The following is a 23333-nucleotide window of genomic DNA, read 5'->3' on the forward strand; positions in this document are numbered from 1 at the left end:
TCTTCCCTCCTACTCTGCGCATTCCTCCTTCCTATTTTTCTTTTCTCCTTTCCTCCCTTCTATCATCCCTCTCTTCTGTTCTTTTTCATTACTTGACGCTTTGAACCCAAACAGCCTGAATCGCTCACTGGAGGAAGCTGGTCCTTCCCTGCTTCTCTCCCTCCCCAAGCACACCCTACTCTTACGTCCTGGGCAAGTCAGTTGGCCCTTGGGTTACTCTCGGTGACCAGTCCAGGTACCCTCATTTGGCCACACTGAGTATGCTCTCCCCTGGGACAGGCCTGTGCTCAGAGCCAGCACTCTACCCAGCCTGCAGCCTTCTGTTGTGTCAGGGCTCCTCCCGTTGGGTGGCGGGCCTCCAGGCTGTAATCAGAGCTGCCCACTGCCTCCTCTGACATAGTTACGAATTTCCCAGAGCAGGACTCCTAAGTACAAATGACTCCTGCAATGGGCAAGTCCAGAGCCAGTGCTTCCAGGGCCAGTGAGGTTCCCTCTGTGGAAAGAGGTACAGCCCCCCAAGGGCAGGATGGCACCTCCTCTTCACTGCTAACCTCCACCATCAATCATCACCCTGGGAATCTCCGCCTTGGAAGGGCCCTGTTGTCTCCTCCACTCCCCACCCTGACTCTGGTAATGGTGTCGCTCCTGGCCCATCACATCCCCCTTCTCTGGACAGTGTGGATTCTCTGAAGGTGAGGGGACAATGGCTATTTGCTTTTTGTGCCTCCTTAGATGTTCTGTTTGTCGAGTGAATTGTTTGCTTCCTGGCTCGGAGCTGGTAGCTGACACGGCTCACCCGTGCTAATTAGCTAAGCCAGCTGGTGCATTGGTGAGGTTTTTCTGTGCTCCTTAGTGTGTGTTTCTTTTTTTAAACATGATCAATACCAGCTCTGGCTGGGCTCTCTTGCACATTCCCTATTGTTCTCCTGTTTGCATTGTGCCTGAGTCCTAGTCAAGGACTCAGGGAGCCTCGGAAGACACACTTTTCCGGAGCCTGGCGCTATGCCTGGAGCTCCAGAGACCGCACAACAGATGCAGCACGACCTCTCTGGCCCAAGCCTGCCGCCTGCAGTGATTTCCAGTAGCTGTGGACAGTGCCACAGAAACCTCCTTGGGCATCAGACAGTTGAGTAAAAATAAGAACTTGCTGTGTGACTCCTGAGAAAACTGCTTTCCTTCTCTGGGCTTCTGTTTTCTCGTTTGTAAAAGAAGGTGTTAATTACCAGTTTTGCAGTGGCCTGTGCCCTGATTCCAAAAGTTCTCAAAGCAGTTTCTTGAAATTGGGATCTTCTTGGGAGGAGAGTCATGAAGAAAATACATTTATAACTAGGACCTCAGTTGCTCCTGCCACAGTGCTAAGATGGACCGTGCACACGTTTGGCAGGTGGACTCAGAAGAGGCCATGCCCAGGCAGTGACAGGCTGAGGGACGCCAGGCCCCACCTCCCCAGCATCTTGGCCCCTCAAGTCCACTGTGATTCTTTCTCCTGTCATCCAACTGTAGTGATTGCTACTCACCGCGCAGGCTGCAAAGAAAATGACTCAGCTAGTTCAAATAAGGTTTTATTGACAACTCATTCCAGGGGTTAGATTTTTCCTGCTGCTTTCTTTGGATTAACAGTCTCTTCTGAAAATTTTGAATGGACCGTGCATGTGCTAGAGAGATTTTCTTATTCTTCTCCAAACTAATACATTTTTTTTCTGCTCTCACAAAGTGGTAATAAAAATATCCCACTTTTATTGAAAACAGTATGTGCCAGATACTCTAACCAGGCACATAACTGAAGTATTTTATTAATCCTTGCGAGGTACATCTGCTACCCCATCTGACAGAGGCCCGGAGAGGATAAAGGCCTTGCCCAAGGCCACCAGGTAGAAAGTAGGGGGATTAGGAGCACTTTCTGCCCTTACACCTTTTCTTCTGGATCCCCTCTTGATTCTCCTGTTTCAATGTTTAGCAATCCAAGTGGTGACATTTCACCACTTCTGATGACAACATGAAAGAGGAGAGAGGACTCCAGGCTCAGGGCCAAGTCCAGGCTTCCAGCCCTGACCCCATGGGCTCCTGGAAAGTAAATAAATAAACTCTCCAAGTTTCTTGTACCCAACTTCACAAAATTACCGTGGAGGATAAGATAGTGTTGATGAAAATGCTTTGCAAACCATAAAGCACCTTAGGGACATTTACTATCATGGTTTGTTTTGACACTGGCCAAGAAAGAGAACCAAGTCTTCTCTGTGCAAAGGAAGTGTGCCCTCCTCCCATGCAATGCCTACCTCACCCCAGTCAGCCCTGCTGCCGCCCCTGTGGAGTCCCCAGCACTGGCCTCTACAGCAATCTCCAGCTCCCTGACTCCGGAGCCTCCCTCTAGACACAGAGGAGCTGGAATGGCTGAGTCAGCTGCATTTTCTCCTGTCTCAGGGCTCCCTCAAATTGGCTGCATGGTATGGCAGGTCTGCTTGCCATCCAGCAAGTCCCCTGGGGTGTCCGTATTAATCACATTCCCTCCCGCTCCCCTCTCTGGCCAGCTCTGAGGTAGGTGCACAGAGCTCTGTGTGTGTAGATGTGGGAGAGACTGTCTGTCCCCTGGGAGCAGCCAGTGACTAAGTTCCCTCACAATAAAGAGAGTTGCTTCTTTCCTGGTAACCGTAACCTATCCCTCTTTTCCCAAGCAAATACCGACCTCCATCCACCCCCATGATGCATCTCTATGACTGGGAGAAATCAGCTCTTTTAGTTCTTCCCACCACAGAACAGGCCTGAGAGCTGCCCCATATCAGCCTGCCAGGCTTCTCTCCTATTCAGAACATCCTCCTGTAGTTATTTGCAGCTCCTGGACCCCCCACACAATTTAGGTGGCCTTCAGAGCCCAGGAAGCATCTTGGGGTGCTGATCCTCTCACTTTGGGCTGGGGCCCACAGAGCCTTGCCAGTGTCTCCACCCCACAAAGTTCCCTCTGCCTGAGGGGTGTGAGGATGTCCCCTCCGGGAGGCCCAGAGTGGCTCTGCCACGGCACATTTCTTTGAAGCCTTACAGGAAATCATGTGAATTTTATGTTCCTTTTCATTTCCGGATGACATGTGCGTTTGTTTTCATCTAAGCATGTTTTAACCCCAAATCTTCAAGCTAAATTGATGCCCCAGGAAGATAGACTCGTTTATTCAGTTCCTTTATACCACCTAAGTTGCCAGGATCTCCCCCCGGGGTACAAGTGGTCTACTTAGAGAAGCATATGCAGTAAGAACAACAGAGAAAGCCCCAGTCCCCCACCTTTTCCTCCGCACTGGTTTCTGCAAGAGAGAGCCTGTCTGTCTGCTTCCTGTGCACACAGGTCTTATGTACTTGACCCTAGGAGAATGGGGAGGAACAAAGAGCTGGGGAAGCCAGCAAAGTTACATGGATCCATACAGTCTCTGGAGGCTCCAAAATGTTTGTGGAGTAAATTCTTTTCCCTTCCTGCCCACAGTTCAGCATTATTATTAATAGTGATATCCTAACCAGAGAGAGAGACCTTTCCTCAGTCCCTAACCTTTTCCAAAGGGCTATTAAGATAATAGCCTCGTTGTCATTAATAACTGCCTGCATATTGGTTTTTTACAAGGCTGGAGTAAAAGGCAGCTCCTTTATAAAGTAAGAAGTTCTTAGCAGTTACGACCCTGAGAAATTTGAGGGAGACGAACAATAATGCTTTCTCCAATTCCCCTGGTCCCAAGGGGAAGGTCAGTTTAGAAAAAACTGACATTGCTATTGAGCAGACCAAAGAAAAGTCTAGGGATATCAGGAAACAAAAGTGGGAGAATTGATTTGGCTGAGAAGAAGATCTTTGGACAATCAAGGGATTCAGTCTGGATTGCACTAGTAGGAGAAAGTCCCCAGAGGCCAGGCAACCCTACTTAGAACAATGTAGGGACAACCAACTCCTTGCCCAGAGGCAGGGAGCCAGGCAGGCCAGGTAGTCCTGGAGCTACCATCTTCCTTCCACGCTGGCTGTGAGCTCCTCTAGGTGAGATAAATGATGGGACACAAAGGCACAACCTGATATAATATTCGCAGTATTTCTTAGACAGACAAGGGAAACATTCAGCTCTGTGATTTCAGTTGATACAACAAAGCCAAACCTTTATCACACAAGCATAGAGGAAGGGAGCTGTAAACATCTCCGAGAGCTCTGCAGACAGCCCCATACGGAGACACATTTCAGTGGGGTGGCACGGGTGGGGAGGGAAGATGAAGCTTGCCAAGCCACAGCGCTCTGATTTGCAGGGAGCAGAGCGTGGATATTTCAAATCACTTCCTTTTCGTTAGTACCTAATCTCCCAGCTGTTCTCCGAGCTCTGGTTCAAATACTGGGAAACAGTGGGCCTCAAATGTAAAAGCCACAGGGCTCCTGTAAATTATGTTGTCTTGTTACATTGGAGTGTCATGTCAACCCAGGCTCCTGTTCAGTTTCCAGGAGAAGGAAATTTTGTCTGATGAATATAAAGGAAAATGAGTCATTTTTTAAAAAAATCAAGGCCACTTAAAATTAAACATAGCTTGGAGTCTGGTATTATTTGAAAACTCAGAAGTGCTTAAGGCAGATTGTCACAGTTACTGTCCCTGCTCCCTCCTACATCTCTCCAGGCTGCAGGGTCCGAAATGACCAGGAGGCATTGGGCATCGGAGAAGTGGAACCAACATCTAGCACCAGTCTCAGTGGAATTTGGTTCTGTTCCCATTAACCAAATGCAGTGCCTTGGACGGTCACAGACACTGTTCCCATAAATTAACTCATTTAGCCCTGTGGAGCATAGGGGTTAGCCCCTTTGTCCCCACTGTAGAAACTGCGGTTTCTACAGAAAGATGTGAAAAAACTTGCTCAATTCCAAATGAAAAAGCTAAGTAGCCAGCACTTATGTGAATGAAGGTTTTCATGTCAAAGCTTGGACTCTTTCTGTTCTACCAGAAAGTCTCATTCCATATTCATATATTCATTCATTCCTTTATTTATACACTCAGCAAACATGCATTGGGTATCTACTGTGTGCCAGGCACTGGGGACACAGGGATGACTTAGACATGGTCCCTGCACTCAACGATTGCAGAATCTAGTGGAACTCATAGTCTAGTCTTGAAATATTTATTCACCAAATATTTAACATTTAGTAGAGCAAACAGCTGGCCCAATGGAGCTCAGATCTTAAGCAGTTGTTTTCCTGGCCCGTAGTTTGTTACTGCTATTGTTTTATGAGTGAGCAGCATGCCCATTACCCATGCTCAACAAGCAGGGAAAATCAAGGTGCATACCTGCAAGGCCTCGTGCTGATTCATTAAGTTCAGATTCATTAAGTTCAAACACCATTCCTTTTGGAAGCTCTGCAGGTGAACCATCCGATTGCCAACTGAAACCCAGAGCCAAGAGACACATTCCTTGAGGGCGAAAGAATAATTTGGCTTTTCTGGTTTTTATTTTTTATTTGGGGCTTGGGAAATTAATAAAGAGGATTTACTCCCATGATTTAGGATTTCTTGGATTACCATATTAAAAACATTCTCCGACTAGACATCAGCTGGCAAATGTCACACATTTGCCAGTGGTTGAAAATTACTTGTTTAAATTTATTGACTTGGCTGGGTATTCATCTCAGCTCCTGCCCTGTCCCATGATTCCCTGTAAAACACCTTCTAAAAGTCCTCCTCCAGTGCCTCCCATTGCTTTGGAAAATCTCATAAACCATTCCTTTGGCATTTTCCTCTTGTCTCCCTTGTCTACCCCCATGGTGCCCGAGCTTGGCCCCAGCCCTGGCATCTGCCCCACATCCATTTGCCTCTCTTTTTCATCCCTCTTCGGCCACGGCTGCGTGGTGAGGATATTCCAGGAGTAACCCGTCTCTACTCAGCCCTGACTCCGCGAACTGCTGGGCCCAGCTTAGCTTGGCAACAGGGGAGGCCAAAATACTGTGATGATAAATATGAAAGGAAAAGAAAGAAATAGAGATGAGGATAGGCAAAAAAATATTGTCCTCCCCCCATACATACATTTTCAATGCTAATGATCACTTAGCACAAAAGAGAGAATTTCCTTAAAAAAAATACAGTTCAGGGAGTATAAGTCCATTACTGTGTCCAGCTATTTTGTAGACAATAAGAGCAGAGCTCCCAAAGGATACGTACTTCTCCCCAAAACACCCCGATCCACAGAGCCATCATCAGGAAACAAACCCAAAGCAAACACGAGAAGCCCTAGTATCTGTGTCCGGCCCCTTCCTGAACACGTACCTCCAGATGGCTGGGGATGCCAGCTCCCTTTCCACGCCACTCAGCTGAATACCAAGACATGTGTTGTGGTAGAACCAAGCTGCACACAATTTCCATGGTGGGTCAGGCCTGCAGTGCAGCCAGGCGGCCGACAGAATGTCAGCCAGCCAACCAGGGGGTCATTAGCATTCAGGAAATATGACAAGCCTCAGCTCCCTGTCCACTGCCATGCACCATGCATCACAGTACATGACAGGAGTGGCCCTGGCTGGAGAAGGGAAGCAAAGCAGGCCATCCCTGCAGCTGCAGGTTAATAGTGGACGAATTACACACTTGGAAAACAGTTTTCCCCTCGATGCATTATCTGGACCATTTCAAAGCCCTTTGTCTGGGCTAAGCTGGCTGTGGGTGATGTTTGCAGGCTGGGGACTTGCAGAAAAGATGTATTTTCTGACAGAGAGAAGGTCACCCGGGTAGAGGCCATTACAGTGTGTTGCGGTCGGGTTGGAATTTCCCGGATCCCGATCGATGTGGTCTCAGGGCATTACTCAAGCACTGGGATTAGAACGCTGGCCAAGAAAATGCTCTTCAAATTGGTGGACAAGTCACACGCCATGGGAAAGCCATTCTGTCATTTACCATCACCCCACCCCGTCCCACCAGTGCTTCAAGTAGGCCCCCAGGGGTCACATGAAGCCTGAAAAGGGAGCTGAACAGATTGAGAGGTGGAGGGGAGGAGTGGGCTGGGCGGAGAGCTGAGCCTGGGGAGTCCTGGTGAAGGACTCAGTTCTAGCTCCAGTTCTGCCCTAGGGTCACTGAATGACCTCGGGTCCTCTGCATCTCTGCTTGTACGTCTATAAAGTGGGACTAGGGGTGCTCACCGATATATATATATATATATATATATATATATATATATATCTTTGGTCATTAGACACTACAGACACAAGGCCTCTTTGAAAACTTAGAAGTGGTATTATCTTCAGAAAAGAGTATCTCTTCTTCATCAGATGTGTGTGGGCAGTCTACAGCCGGCCATACCCCTGAATGCATCCAATCTCGTCTGATCTCGGAAGCTAAGCAGGGTCGGGCCTGGTTAGTACTTGGATGGGAGATGTATGTGGGCAGTTTTGTTGAGTCCTCCTAGCCAGCTCACCAATAATATGAGTAAAAAGGATGCTCTACTAGCTCAGAACTACGAGTGTTGCTTCCTGGTGGTCATTCCTAGGCTCTAGACCAGTCTTGATATATGGTCCTCTTTGCCCAGGCCATTTGCTCTAAAATCTGTGTTGCAAACGCAAACTAACCCTACAATCTAGCCCCAATGTTGGGCGGTAGTGTAGTCTGGCTAACTGAACTCCGACTTCTTGTTTCCAAAATGCTGCAACCTGTGCTTTTAATCGAATGGATACAATGAAAGGCACCTACCTGTCCTGAGAGATCTGTAACCACCTGGGTCATCAGACAGAAGCCCAGGAGGCAAACTGGGGAACAGTAAGTGCTGGACTCTGTCTGAAGTTTCTGCCCATAGGGCACAGGTGGGCAGGCTCTCTGTACTGCTGTGTAACAGGCCCCTGCCCTCTGAGTCTCACTTCTGCACTTGGGAAGGAAGACCACCCACTGGACCTTGATCCCCAAAATCCAAAAAGATCGCACCCACTAACAGCACTTGGGCTATGGTCAGCACGCAGTGGGTGCTCCCCGGAAAATGAAAATATGTTTCAGTGGCAGAGGAGGCCCCCAGGGAGCCGGTCTGAGAAGCCTCTGCTTTGCCTGAGCAAAACCAGCATTTACATCAAAATACCCTGTTTCTTTTGTCTGATCAGTGTTGTCTTGGTGGCTTCTGTGCCCCTCGCTGGAAAATAAATAAATAAACAGCAGATGAGGTGAGAGGTTAGAGAAGGGATGTGGCAAAAGACAAAGAAAGAAAGAGAGGGAGATTGATTTCTGGGTAGAATTTATATCTTTTTGGCTTTTTCAAAGGTAAATGAATAGATTGTTGTTGTTTTTCAGCCTGCCGCTGAGCGTGTGCAAGCGCCTCTGTTATGTATAGACCCTTTTAAAGGCTCCTGGAAGCAATCCCTAGCATTTTCTATAGGTGCAGACAGATAATTGAATGCTTTCAAAGACCACTGTGAGGCAGGGAAAGTTCAATTTTGCTGTGTGCTGGTGCCGGCATGGACTGCGCGCGCTGTGTGTGTTTTCTTGAGGAAGCCGAATTTCTTTTTTGCTTTTCTTTCTACTCCTGCCCCTTCACCCCTCGTCCCCCCTGCCCATCTCTGATGAAGCACTTAGACAGAGGACAAGAAACAATAAATAATCACCCCAAAGTCACACCAAATAAACACAGCCGAAGCTCCCAGCCACTTCTCTGGCTGAGAATGAAAAGCGCTGCCTCTTTGCTCGGGGGCTAGCGAACGGGCTTTCTGCTCAGCTATTATTAGAGCCTGATGTGGCAGAAGCCCGGGCAGCTCTGGGCGGTGGGGGGTTCTTGTTTTAATTTGTTGCCTGCACAGGCAGAACAAGTGACATGGGGAGAGAGGATGGGGGATTTCCTCCTGCTGCTATTTCTCTACAGGACACCTCTCTCTCATAGTCTCTCAGTCTCATTCTCTCTCTCTCTCTCTCTCTCTCTCTCTCTCTCTCTGTCTGTCTGTCTCTCTCTCATTGGCCTGGAAAAGGGATGTCTGTGCATGCACACTTTTGTGTGTTTGTATGTGTTCATGGAATCATGCAGGGGCCAAGGCCTGGGTGTTCCCCCTGGGTCGGACAAGAAAATGCTGCATCCAGCCAGTAAGGGATTCCTTTTAGGGTGTCAAGGAGAAATACACAGAGGTTTGAGATAAGGAGACAAGGAAAATCCACCCCTCTAGAGGCATGGCAAATTCAACTATCACTGACCATTAATCTGTGCAAATGATACCTAGTTACCTCTCACAACTACCCTTTCAAATATTGCCTTCTGTGTTCCATAGCTAAAGAAACTGAGGCTCAAAGATATGGTGTGAATTACCTGTAATTCCAGTGCAATTTCTGCTCTATTAGGCTTGTCTGGCTGGGGTGTGGGTTAGAGTATAGCGTGTCTTAAGGTTTCAGATCTAAGCACTGGGAAGATTCAGCAGGGTTCTTCCATGTGGAGGGCAGAGGCAGGGCAGCAGATACAGAGTCCATTCTGCAGGCTTTGGAAAGGGAGGCCCCGTCATTCCCATGCATCACAATTTGCCTCCAATATACTGAACTATGGAACACAAAAGGGCAGAGTATGGGGCACAAAAGGGCTGAGCACCAACAGGGGACTAAAAGCTGTAGCAATGGGTTCTCCTGTCCTCACGCTGTAAGTCAGAGGATGTAACCTCTCTGCTCAAGTCGCCAGCTAGTAAGTGTCCAGGCTAGGGTTCTAACCCAGCTTTTGCAATCTAAGTCATTTTATTTCTTCAGGGCTGTGCACAGTGCCACTGACTCTACCTGACTTTAGGGCTCACCATGTCGTGTCACGGGCCGTGCTCCTCTCATTGCTGTTCTTAATCAGACAGAGAGGGCACTTTCCAAGCTGAATGTCTGTCTTCTGGGGGGACACATCACAACCCCCAACAAAGGCTTTTTTTTTTTTTACTAGTTTTGCTGTAGTCTATCTTGTTTCCTCTCTTGGAATTTAAACTCCCTGTCTTGGTTACTTTTTACTAGTTGCTGAGACAAAATACCTGATACTCAAAGTTGGGAAAGGAAAGGTTTATTTCTTACAGTTTTTGGAGGTTTCAGTCCATACTCAGTTGGCTCCAAGGCAGGGTGGCATGGCGGGGCCGCAGTTCATGGCGGCTGCAAACAGCAAGGTAGAAACTGTCAAGAGAAAGTGAGACACCTTCCTGCCATTACATTATATCCTGGCTCCTCCCCTAGGTGGGGGTAGCACTGACACCATCAATCCAAGCCCTAGACAATGAACCCATCACAGATGCACAATGCAAACTCATGAGGCCTGGGGGCCACCGACATAAACCATGACTCTGCCCCAAAAGAAGTTTCAGTTATTTTTGACCCTTCACCTTACCAAAGGGTTCTAGTCACCACTTACTGATATTCAAATATGCCACTTGCCATCCGCATAGTATTACTATGTGACTGAAATTATATATAATTATACAGATAATCCAGAACATAGCAGACAATGAATAAATATGAGCTAGCTTGACTTTTAATATTGCTATCTTCTTTCTAAGAATCATAGATTTTAGAATGAAAAGAACCTTCCAAGTCACTTTGTTGGCCTAACATCCTCTCTTTAGATAATAGAGGATCTATAATTAGAAGATCTGAATGTGAACCCTAGATTCACCACTTACTATTAGTATCAATTACTTTTAAAAATGTGCTTGACCTAAGTCTCATTTTGTTCAAATGTTAAAAAAAAACGTGGTGACAATAACAAATATCTGCCTGTCTCATGAACCATTGCAGGCATCAGATGAAAGGAGGCAATGCAGGGGTAAGATGGAATTTTATATGAATGGTATTTAGTCAGTACCAAAGACAAATGAGACTCAAGCTGGTCAAGTAGTTACCCGAGAGGAAGCTCCTCACCTTCCAAGATGGTGTCATCTGTTAGACAGCCTGCAGTTAAGTTTCCACCATGGTGCTATTGTGGTCACGATGGAAGAACCAGGAGCTGTTTTTAAGCAAATGAAGACTTGGATCCAAGCAAAAAAAAAAAAAAAAAAAAAAAAGTGGGAAATAAAAACCAGAGTGAAGAATCATGGTACAGTAAAGCAAACAGAAGACCTGGGAAACTCAACAAACCATGAACAAAATCCCAGCATAACAGGAAGAAGCCGGAGTTATCGTGCTTAGCCAGGCACAAGAGCAGGCACAATAAAGTCACAGGATTAGTAGAAAACACTGTTTATCAGATTCTGACTCCACCTATATTGAGAGAGGAACCGTTCATTTTCCAAAGTTCCTCATGGTGGGTACTTGTGGTTCCTTCTCTAACCATCATGCCTTAACGGGCACTGCCCATTGGCTGGTACAGCCAGTTAATATGCAGAGCCTGTCTCCCTAGCCTTTGCTGGTAGAGCTAAAGACAGACAACCGGCTCAGTTTGGGCCAAACAGATTTCTGAGAGTTCAAATTTTGCAGCCAAGACATTTTAGATCAAGGAGCTGCTGGTGATTCTCTTGCACTCTGTGACTGCACGGAGGGACCCAGTCTGCAGTGGGACTGAAGAGCAGAGCTAAGTCTCAGAGCAGACAGACAGACGTGATGCAGAATCAGGCGGGGCCACCAAGATCCCGCTGCTTGTTGTTCCTGAGACATCACCGTGGTCCTGACTTTGCATTCCTTTTCTTATAATTAATTGCCATCTGCTTAAGCTAGTTCCAGTTATGCTCTGTCATTTTTAATCAAGGCTGACCTTAACTTCTGTAAACTAGCTCAAGATATCCCCAGTGGTCCTCTTCATGGGGTTGTAATATAAGATCTTGGAAGCTAGGAGTGAACTGCTGGGCAATTTATGATTTATCCTAATCGGTCACTTCCCATTCCTGGCCAGCCCTTGTCTCTGGACCCAGGTTTGGCACTTGACATCCTGTGTCCCTACATAGCTTTCCCGTTTCACCCGACTCGGTTCTAGTGGTTCAATCTGTCAATTCCCATGTAAATCAGGCACATTGGAATTCACAAAACACACCTGACTTTGTTTTCAGGGAAATGAGCTCAAATAAAGTAAGAGATGATTTTTATGCCAGTGGTGGCAAACCTAGGCACACGTGCTACAGTGGGCTGTTTGGTATCACTGAGATCTCTAAACGGTTAACCATTTGCTTTTCCTTGGGAAAGTCCCTGAATTCAGACCTCTCAGTGGCACTGAGGTTCTTAAATGTGACCCCCCCTTTGCTTCTGTCCTGTGATAGCCCCTACACTGACGTGTCTTCAGAAGCTCTCTCTCTGCTCCTTGCTCTCTCACTCTAATGACACTTGGTCTTGGGAAGCAATGAATCTCTTGCTCGCTGAGAGTCAATATATTTTTAATGGTACGATTTTTCTCTGATGGGTATTGAGTAAAGGGGTGTACTAAGTTTAAAATTATAGGAGGGTAAGTCCTCATATAGTTAGAAAATATATGTATGTTATGTAAATTATTTTTGTGATGTAAAACATAGAAAAATGCCAAATTTAGTAATTTTGCCTAGTTTGCCATACATAGAACATACTAGAATACCCTGAGGCAGACTCCAAAAGTTTAGAGCCGCTCATTCTGCATCTTCTTTAGCATTATCAAGGAAGTCTAACTTACATATAGTAAAATGCATAAGTGGTACATGGATATCCCAGCGAATTTTCCCATATGTGTATATACTTATAGAGCCAGCCACCTTCCAGCTCAGGGCTTAGAGCATTTCTTACACCCAAAAGGCTTCCGTGTGTCTCCTCCCAGTCAACAGCCACCATCACCATCACGCCTCAATGATAACCAGTTTTTTTGATTTCCAATTACCACCAATAATTTGGAACTCACATCTTGGACTTCATGCAAATATAATCCTACAATAATCTTTTTGTGTTTGACTTCGTATGATATTATTTCTGTACAATGCATCCATTTGTGCGAATGATACTTTACTTTGTCTCATTACTACATGGCAACAGAATATATATATGATATGGTTTATTTGGGCATTTTGTGGTTGATGGACATCTGAGTTACTTTTAATTTGAGCCTATTAAAAATAGTTGCCGCGAACATCTTTATATAGATCTTCGATACACATAAGCACTCGTGTCTGCCTGCTATATACCATGTGTGTCGTACAGCACGTACATGGTGGGCTTACTGCACGTGGCCAAATAGCTTTCAAGGAGCTTGTGTTCACCCCACAATGTGAAACGTTTAGCTCATCAATCACTAAGCACCTGCTATGTGCCAGGTGCCCCACCGTGCTAGAAACACTGTGTTGTAGTCATGGGTTACAAGGAGAACAATTATATACAGAATGCAGAATTTATAGTATTATTTTATGATGGTGACCCAGAATTAAATATAAGAAAGTGCAGGAAATCTGTCCACAACAGTAAAGACTGAGAAAATCCAGTCAAAGGTTTAGATTCCATAGCAATATCCTCAAATTAAGAACCAAGGTCTACCTTGAAAAGTACCACAACCATCCTCAGTGACAATGAGTCCAGCCGAAAACTTAGGACCCATGACAATGACTCATGCAAGTCTGTTTTACAGATCTGCACTGGGAAGGCCTAGAGGTCAGCAGTGGAATCTAGAAAGTCTATGCCAGTGGGGTGAAGGGTCTCTGCCAATAGATTGAGGATTCTACACTGGAGCCAAGAAGTGATGTTCAAGTTAAGGACCAGGGCTGCCCTGAAGAGCACCACAGACATCCTCAGTGACACTGAGGTCCTGAGCTCCTCTGACAATGAGAACAGTTGAGTACATGTCAGGAAGCCAGCGTGACAAGCTTTTCCTGGAGATTAAACTGCACACATCTTCCCCTCCAGAGCCAGGAAGTGATGCTCGATGTAAGGACCAGAGCTCTTCCAAAGTGAACCACAGACATCCTCAGTGATAAGGTCCTGAGCTCCTTCGATACTAATGACCAAATTCCTATTGGGGAAGCTAGCCATGATGAGCTCCTTCAGGAGAACCAACAGCTCCAAACAATGATGCTTAGGAGAACCTTAATGCCCCACCCTTCTTCTCTACATCTCTATGTTGGTGACTTTCCTCGGGTGGGCCATCCTCAGTCGGCACCATACTGGTGTTAAGTTGACTCCCAATTTTCAATCTATAACATATTGATAAGACTTACCAGTGCTGCTTGCCTGATTATGCAATATGGGAAGTGCTAGATCAGAGACGTGTCTGATACGGGAGCCTTTAGGGCTCTGGGCTGGCTTTCCAACTTCAGACATCCTGCAAAGGCTTTGCCGAATGAGGAAGGGATGGAATCTGAGACAGAAGGCCCAGACTCCTCCCACCTCTGCCAGGATGGACCCTGCAGGCCCTTCCCCAGTCAGGAGCCTTCCTAATGCAGCAGCCGGGCCCAGGCCAGGCTGGCAGGAGTGAACAAACGGCTGCCAGCATGAGCAATGATTTAAAGGACATGGTTGAGACGTTGGTGAGATGAATACCAGTGACTCCGATGCCATCCTGGAAACGATTCATCAGGGTGGCTTGGGAAAGAGGAGCATAAATCTCCAGCCAGGGAGGCCGTGCAGGGCCCCAAGAAGAGGAACAGGACATGATGGCAGCTTCCAGGGACGCCTCTGTGAAAAGTGTCAGCCTGGAGGAAGCCCAGAAGTGAGTTCTGTAGTGAGGTGTGGTCCTGTTTGATCCCCACTCTGCACCCCTAAGACACTCTTCTCAAAAGGGCTTCTGCTTTACCCTCTCTCCAGCCTGAATCTTGTCACACCTGGACTTTGGCTCCAGTGATTTACTTTATTTTTTAATGACGGGGGATGCTTTAGGAGTGAACTCCTCCCTCGGACTCCTCCCTCTTTGAACGTCTGGTGCACTACCCTTCTCCAGCAACCTGAGGCTCAGAGAGACGGGCACCTGGAACATCAAGGGGAACAGATCACAGAGCGGGGACCACAGATGCCTGGGTGAATGAGTGATTTTTATGAGTGAAATTTGCTCACAAGCTTCTTTAATAATGTTATTCATCTTTCTGTCAAAGTCGTCACATTAATGTAGCGGGGAGAGATTTAGAGCAGATGAATTAAGACTTAAATACACAAAATGACTTGGGGAATATTTAAGCACAATACATTTTATTTTGCTGCGGCATCCTTTGTCACGGGTGTTGCTCCTGCCTCTTGCCAAGCTCAGGCAGCCCAGGAATCAACAAGTCTCTCCATCCTCCTCCTGAGTCTTCGTGTATCCCTAGCTCTGTGCACCGAGTATATGTGAATTCATAGTCTCTGCAGAGAGCTCAGAAGTAGCCTGAGGGTCAGAAGGCCCAGGTGTCTGTTCTGTCATAAACAGGCCAGTTTCCCTTTGGGGACCTCAGTTTACTCACTGGGGGAAAAAAAGGTGAATTTCTCTCTGAATATTAAAGGCTGAAGAGACTCCTTCCTCAGAGTCACCTTCCCTCCTTCCCTAGAGAGGTAAAGGGAAACCCTCCCATGCCAAGTTCTACCTGCCTCCAGTTTCTCCCTAACAGTTCAGGCTGTCAACTCTTACATATTCGTAGTTGTGTACTATTTCCTTTTAAATGAAATCATTTTGGCTTTTAAAAAAACACCAAATGTTCTTTCCTTGCCTTCCTGCCTTCTCTCCGTCTCTCACAGTAGCTTACACAGGGGAAGACTGGAGAATTCCTCCAAAAGAGTTCCTGTTTCCCACTGAAGGCATGGGTCTGGAGCGTGGGCCAAAGGTGCGTGTCAAACAAGGTGCTTAGGAGGTGAGTGCGCTCTGGGTCTCATCCTAGGAGGCCAGAGTGTTTATAATCGCACCCCATGGTTCCTAGTCCAGAAAAAAAGAATAGGGGACAGCAGAGCCGCCCATTTCTGGAGCTCTTCAGTGCCCACTCCAGAGAGACATTGCAGGTTACACACTTCAATTTGGATAGCCTCCTGAGACAGCAAGGCGACTCAGTCTCTCTTGTTTGCCTTAAGTGGGGAGCTCTGACTTTTACAAAGCCCATTCTCCAATATTGCCCTCCAGAGGACCTGAGGCCAGGCTCCAGGGAACATGCTGACCTCTGACAGGCAGGCCTTGCTTTCACTGCTGGCTGTGAGTTGAAGTCACTGTCTTTAATGATGGCCGGGGGCGCGTGCTGGGCCATCGCATTGTCTTGCTGGGAGTCCTTTGATCTGGGAGGTAAGTGGTTTGTCTGGCTGGGAGGAGGAGAGTGGGTCCTACAAGAACTGCTACCTGAGAGCTGAAACTTGGAATTAAATGACACGCAAATATAGGGAAAGTGGGAACTGTCCCTTTGTCCTGTGTCTGTATGAGAAGTGAAGGCAAATCTATAGTCCAGAAGGAAGAGGGACAGGACTCCTCAGCTGCGGCCAGGCTTCCAGCGTATCTTGGGTTTTGGGCACAAGAGAGGTATGGGATAATTCCATGAACCTGCCAGGCCCAGCCCCACTGACTTCTAGCTGAGAGGGCATGGAGAGGTCCTGGGACCAGGATATCTCTGATTTTAAGCACAGAAGGAACGTGCCTCATGTCACCAGGATGTGGAAGGCCTGCCTCTGATGCCCAGGCCATCCTGATATTCACATTGGCAGCTTCTTCTCCCTATGCTCCTCTTTCAGGCTCATGAAGAGACTCATTCAATCTTTTAAAACAGGAATAGAAATGGAAGGATGGGCACATCTGCCCTCTTTGCCACCTGCCTCCGCCATTCTGTACCCCCACATTATGGGCAAGCCCAACATCATCACCCCTCAAATAATTAAGTCCTAATAGCAGAAAACTGTCTTGTGACAGGATAAATTCAAGTGGCTCTTGGGGGCCTTCTCAAGAGGCAGACAGTTTGTATGAGAGCACTTTACAAAATATTCGTTGACATGGAAGCTATTATTTTATTATTATTAATGTTGTTGAAAGTAATGTGTCGCCCTCACTACCCTTAAGAGAATTGATAGTAGGAGGATTTGGCAAGAATTACAGCCCCCTGGAGACCTGCCTTCTTACCAAAGTGTCTATTTTTTATTACTTTTCTTTATAGATGTCCCACCCAAAAAGGTAGATTCCTTCCCTGGAGTTCAGAAATTCAAAGAATGTTGAACTGTTTTAGGAATTATGACATAGATGAAGTTATATCTGGGAACAAAATTTAAATTACAACATAAACGTATGCAGTGTAAGAGGCTTAGCTTCTGGGTCACCTTCCTGCCATTAGCTTAAGAACTCATGTCCCTGGTTCTTTGGCAAACTGGGTCCTAGATGCTAACCTGGCACTGAGCACATTCCCTCCATGTGGCTTGGTGTAGTGATGAAAACCTCAAGCCACGAATGACGCAGCCTAGGTCAAAGCTTGCTCTGTCTTTCACCAGCTTTGTGTTCTTGGAAAACCTGTAGGACTCTTGATTGCTTAAAAAAAAATACATACCTAATGTGTGGCCTGAATGTGAGAAGGTACCATCTACCGACCAGGAAACGGGTCCTCACTCAGACAGTGACTACACTGATGTCTCAACACTTTCCAGTCTCCAGAACCATGAAAAATAAATTCCTCTGGCTTAGAAGTGACCTAGCCCATGATATTTTTATAGCATCACAACCCAAAGAGGGATTGGACGCATATGCCATGGCCTAGGTCATGGTGTGGGTTTAGTCTATGTCCTTTGAACTGGAGTTAAATAAGAGTAGGATTACAGGAGGGCTAATGGGAATGCATTGTCAACTGACTGAGGACAGAGGACGGACAACTCTATACTGATTCAACCTAGTCAACACTAATGAGAGGAAACCACCTAGAAGCCCAATCATAGAACCTGTCAAATCCGAACATGTGGATTCTGTAAAAATCAACAACATTCTTCCATGGATTCATTAACCAAACAGCCCCTCTTATTTATCAATGCTATTCACCCCAAGTGAAGATGACAACAATCAATTAAATAAACAAATCAAGTTTAAAAAAGCTTAACTCAAGGCAGACGTGATTAATTTCCTCATCATTGATTGACATTAACTATATTAGCCAGCTTTGCTATGGCAACAAACAACCCCGAAAATCTTACTGGCTTATAACTGCAAGCATTTATTTCTTGTTCACAGAGCATGTTGGCAGCTGTGGACATGCTCCACGAATCTTCTCATTCGGATCTTAGGATGAAAGGGCAGCCCCTAATTTAGGACCTGCTACTCTAGCAATAGAAAGGACCAAATAAGAGAACCGGCCAAACGCGCCATATTTCTTGTGGCTTCTGAACTGACTCCATTGGCCAAAGAAGATCACATGGTCCAGCTGACAAAGCAGGTGTGGCAGGTGTGTGTGGGAGGACAGCACATACTCTATTTTCTAAAGACCACTGAAAGTCACGGGGAAACAGCAAAGGTGCACAGTGCTCTGGGTGAAGGGAGGGAGAACATGGACCAACAATCCAGCTTACCCCACTGGCCATCCTCTTCTCATTCAGCACACAGCCGTGAGATTTACAGAGCACGCTCCTTGAAAAGAGTGTCTACTCTATTATCTTTACCTATCTGGTGTATTCAGTGCAGGACCATCTGCAGTTGGGGCCTCATCTTTGGTGTCTCCTATGCAGGGTAGTCTGCCTTCTCCCTCGTGTTTTCTGCTGGATCCTTTGTGTCTATCTTACTCCTCAGGACTCCTTCCTTCTTACACTAAGCTCACTGAGGTGACCTTTCCCAAGAGTGGGCCACAGACACAGCGGCTTCCATGACCTCGTCGCAGCCAGCGCTAACCTGGATTTCCCTCTGTCTCCGGCTGGGGTCATGGGCGCTAGGGCAGGGTCCCTGGTGCCATACCGGCCACCCTTCTCGTTGGTTCCCGAGAAACAGCATTTCTGCTTTTTCTGTTTCAGCTGCTCCTCCTTGAATAATGCATGCCGTGCATACACTGGACCAAGGACAAGCGACTAAGAAATTGGGGAGCTTTCATCGGATTTCATTATTTTGCTTTTAGACCCAAGCATTTGCTGTTGTCAGGCATTTCAAAGAGGACAAGACAACAAGGTGTCCTGAGACAAGCAGGGAAGGTCAGATATGCTTGGGAAATAAAGGGACTGAAGTGAGAAAGGCAGGGAAAGGACAGCCTTACCCCCAGGCACAAAGACCCGAAGGGGCACCCGGCCACATGTGTTCCATAAGGGTCAGGGTAAACCAGAAGTCCTGAGCAAACAGATCCTTAGTGAATGTTTATGGGAAAGTTGGAGGCTTAACACTTCCCAATACATCACTTAGATACAGCGGAGAACTGGCCTTGTGGAGAGCTGTAAAATGGTAGCTAGAAACTGCAATCAGAGTCCAAAGCAGAGGATGATCATCATTAGAGCAGAAGGCCTTCGATAAGGGAGCTGTGATTTCAATCAGCAAGACTTTAAGCTAGTGAATTAGCCCAGCTCGAGTTGCACATCCCTGCCTGGTGTCCTGACTTGGGCTTCTCATGCCTCTGAGATCCCACTGTAGCATGGCTGACCTTGCAAAGATGACAAACTTAACCATCACAGTGTCCCACCACCACCTCCCCATAAGCACGCTCTGCTCTCACCCCAGTGGCTCTTCCCTGCAGGGCATGTGCCATTTGCCTTCTCCATGCCTTTGCTTTTATCCTTGCACCATCTGGAATCCCCTCCAGCCCCCCTTTCTGCCTAACCAGCCACTGGCCATCCTCAAAAGGCCAGCATGAGTCCCACCATTTCCTGAGCACTTAGGCCCACACTGGTCAATGTCTCCTGTCAATGCCAACTACTGCCTTCATTGATAGCCAGTGTGCCTTGCTGTTAATAAAAAGAGTAATATGTGATTGCAAAGCTTTTCCTCTCTGGTCTTCACAGCACACTGCTCCATGTAATGGCACACTCAAAGGCACCTTGGAGGGCACTCTGAGCAGGAAAAGACCAAGGAGGTGGACCCATTTTATGGTCTCACTGAAGTAGCCCTACCCTGATCTGTATGTTATTTTAGAGTTTCATACATGATCTTTCTGTTTAAAAAGGACTGCACTATTGATTTGGAAACCACTGCAGTTTAAATTTCACACTCATGAGAAAGCTTGTGGACATGTAGGACTAGGCATTGCCACCTTTTTGAAGCTGAGGGACCTGAGGCTCAGAGAAACTGTGTCACCAAGTTAAAGGCGGAGAGAGAATCCCACCTTCTGTCTCCCAGAATGCTTTACTTTTATAACCCACACTTGACAGTGGCGTATTTCTGACTTAATTGCTAACACCTCGCTCTCAGCAGCAGAAACTGCTTTTATAATGTTTATTCAATTTACTTCCCGTTCAGAGCACATGTGGGCACACAGTAGGGACTTAGCTGCTACCTCCCTCCTTGGCTTGTTGGAGTCTGCTGTCACCTCTGCCTTTCTGGGCAGCACACGCCCGTGAGCTGGGCTAGGTATCTGGACATTTTAGGCAATCAAAGGGATACTTTCTCACTCCCTTTCTCTTGCTGTTGACATGGTTACGAAATCTTATTAGCCCAGCAGATGAGGTAATAGGACACGACATTCACATTTAAAGTGCTGCAGTTACCTCCTGGAGAATTATGTGTATTTTAGTGATTATGCCGCTGCTGCATCTGATGTAGTCTCTGTTCTCTTCCTCCACAGCACCCTTCACTGGCTGTGGGCATGAGATATTCCCACCAGGAGGAAGGACAAGAGGTCCTGACCACGCTGGCCATGCGGTCAGGGCACTACACCATCCCTACCCTTGTGATCCTAGGAGGAAGGAAGCCAGGGACCAGCTTCAGGTAAGGGGAGGAGCAGAAGCGGAGAGCTGACTTACAAAGAAGAAAAAAAAAAAAGAAAAAAGAAAAATCAAGGTAAAATTGTTTCTAAATTGAATGTTTTTCACTATTTTCAGTGTGGTGTCTGCATTGCTCCAAGATGATTTCCTCTCGGGGCTTTCAGAAAAGCTGTAAATAGAATGAATTGCTTTTAGGGACATACTCTGGTAGTTGGCTTCTCAAGAAAATATATGCTAATGCATGTAGACTATCATTATTGGGGAGACCTATGTACCGACTCTTTTATGTCTATGAAGAGCAGCTTTCTGATTGCTAGCATTTTGCCAAAGTCTCTGTCATGCGTGGGCTGAATATCTAGCATAACGAGGCGGATGCAGCAGAGGCTACATGCTGAGCCTCTCCTAGGCCGGGGTTAGAGGGGGGACTTGGTTTGCCCAGTGTTTCTTATTAAATTAAAAATGGGAAAAGGACGTCTTTGCCTAAGAAACTAAATAAAAGCCAAACCAACCCAAACTCACCTGCGATCCTGGAAGCCTAGGGTGGTTGAGAGGCAGGGAAGACCCCTCCAGGGACAGTGTGCGCCACAGCCAACTAGCAGGTGGCAGCACCTCCCACATGCCCCCAACCCTTCTCCTCTGTCCCTGTGCATGGGGTCCTGGACTCCTTGCCCAGCCAGCCTCTTCTGGGTTTTCTTCTGTGGCGGCAAAGTGGGTTAAACAGCGCTCGGCTTTGCGAGGAACACAGCCAACAAATGAGATATCAAACGCAGCTTCCCGTGTAAGAGATCAGACTCCGGCGGGCACACACGCCGGCGCTCTGCTGGAGCTCCTTGGCTGTGCAGCCAGCTTCATTTAGGATTCATAAATACTTTTGCGCACTCCCGCGCACACACAGCCGCCAAAGGAATTTCATTCTGTGTCATCTGCATTCAAACGCAACAAAGAGGAAAAAATGCAGACGTTAAAAGGAAAGAGATGGGAAGTGGCTCAGAAGGAAATCTGAGGCTCCAAGTGGTGGGTGTTTGGTAGACGATGACTTGATGAAGGGTTCTCTGTCTTTCTGTTCCCACAGAAGCGTCTGGTGGGCGAATGCAGCTGACGACACTTTCAACATGCTGCACCGGGTGTCTGTTAAGGTGGCATCAGCCTTACCAGTGTTGGTCCTAAAGTCCACTTGAAGAGTTCTGGGAGCTGGGAGCTCGAATTCCAAGATCAATGCCTTTGGGAACAAGGCCTGAGAAGCCTTGCAGAAAGCTGGCCAGGTGTCAGATGAGTGTGCCTGCTCAGCCTAAGGGAAGCAGTGTTTCTTGGGCTCCTGCTGGCTGTCACCAGGAGGAAATTATTGTCAGATCCCTTAATATATCAAAAGAATCCAGAAATGTATGTTTTTTTTACACTATGCAACCTCCTGATTTTCAAATGATGAGCACTAATTTAAAAAATTAAATATTGTGCAGGCCAAATAAAAGAATTCCAACAGGTTGCATCTAGTGTCATTTCTACATGAAACACCCTAATCTATCAAAGACCTACCTTCTCTGGCTGTATGAAACTCACGACCTGGTCCACAGGACGTGCCAGGTTCCGGTTTTCTGTCTTTTTCTTCGTCTCTAGCTTTGCACTTTTGGGTCAGCAAGACTGTATGCATTCCAAGGGTAGGACGTGTCTCTTTTCCCTAAAGTTTCCAGATGACACTGGATTCTCAGAAATTTCTTGTGGATTATAACTCAACCCAAGCCATTCCACAAGGATTTGAGGAATCCCACAGAAATACACGCTATAGAAAAGTAAAACAAAGAGTTAAGCACACCAGGGTGAACACTTGCACTTGACCTTTGGACGGGCAGCCTAGAGTCTTAGAAGACACAGTGCTTGGCAAGTTTCTTCAAGATCACATCAGAACATCTTCCTTAGATTATGTGCAAAACCCTGAGGCTTGCGAGGGTGCCTGGCACCTGGGGAAAGCTCACAAATTGATTATGGCGTGAATGAAGAACAAGGCACCTAAAATGGCCCGGGAGGAGGAGGCCTGTGGACAGAAGACACAGAGATCAGAATATGGAATCCAAGCTCAACCTAGAGCTGGAAACCAGAATAATGAATGGCAACTTTTCTATTGAGCCTTCTTTGGTTATCAATGACAAAAATAGAACTAAAACTGGCTTAAGCAAATAGAGAAATGTCCTGGAAGAATATTGAAATAATATCCTTCCAAGCCATAGAAAAAGAAAGGATTCATTTAGACCCACGAGAGAATCTGAACCAGATATATTGTCATAACTCCCGCTCTGTATTTCAAATCTGTCTCCCTTTGAATGTGCCTTTATTCTGTTTCCCAGCAGACAGGCTTCCTCCATGCTTTAGGAAAGAGGGTTACCAACAAGCTCTGTGCCTCACATCTAACAGAATCCTTTCCCAGAGAGGATTGCTTCGCGCTCTCATCACAAGATTAAAGCCCTTGGGGAAGGGCTCTGAACGCCTCACTGCAGTGTGGATGCCACCCCAGAGCCTTTTCAATCAAGGCTGACAGCCACAAGAGGAGGTTGCCATGACAGAATTCGCTTTGGAAAGATACACACACGTGGATACCAACATGGCAGCCTCTGTTCAAGCTACATGGCTTGTTTGGGGAAGAAACATTTCCAAAAATAGGAATAGTTCCCAGAAGAAGGGAAGGGTACTGGCAGATCAAACAT

General features: G+C 46.7%; 3 long non-coding RNA genes across 5 annotated transcripts; 1 reads left to right on the forward strand and 2 right to left on the reverse strand.

Annotated features, from left to right (window-relative positions):
- Positions 1-464: 464 nt before the first annotated feature.
- LOC111757653 (uncharacterized) lies at positions 465-22119 on the forward strand. Of its 3 annotated transcripts, XR_010049652.1 has the most exons (3): positions 465-692; positions 20499-20641; positions 21710-22119. It is a non-coding gene; the product is annotated as an uncharacterized LOC111757653 (long non-coding RNA). The 3 variants fall into 3 exon arrangements; XR_010049651.1 differs by lacking the exon at positions 465-692 and having other exon boundaries at positions 20408-20713; XR_002791957.2 differs by lacking the exon at positions 465-692 and having other exon boundaries at positions 20408-20641.
- Positions 4040-7060, reverse strand: LOC134477523 (uncharacterized). The gene is made up of 2 exons (XR_010049547.1): positions 5287-7060; positions 4040-4469 (listed from the first exon to the last, which is right to left on the reverse strand). It is a non-coding gene; the product is annotated as an uncharacterized LOC134477523 (long non-coding RNA).
- Positions 9952-21713, reverse strand: LOC111757654 (uncharacterized). The gene is made up of 3 exons (XR_002791958.2): positions 21157-21713; positions 10816-10921; positions 9952-10053 (listed from the first exon to the last, which is right to left on the reverse strand). It is a non-coding gene; the product is annotated as an uncharacterized LOC111757654 (long non-coding RNA).
- Positions 22120-23333: the final 1214 nt, after the last annotated feature.

The sequence above is a fragment of the Cavia porcellus genome, unplaced genomic scaffold, assembly GCF_034190915.1.
Source record: "Cavia porcellus strain 051 isolate PalLab524CR breed Dunkin Hartley unplaced genomic scaffold, mCavPor4.1 scaffold_9, whole genome shotgun sequence".
Lineage (NCBI taxonomy): Eukaryota > Metazoa > Chordata > Mammalia > Rodentia > Caviidae > Cavia > Cavia porcellus.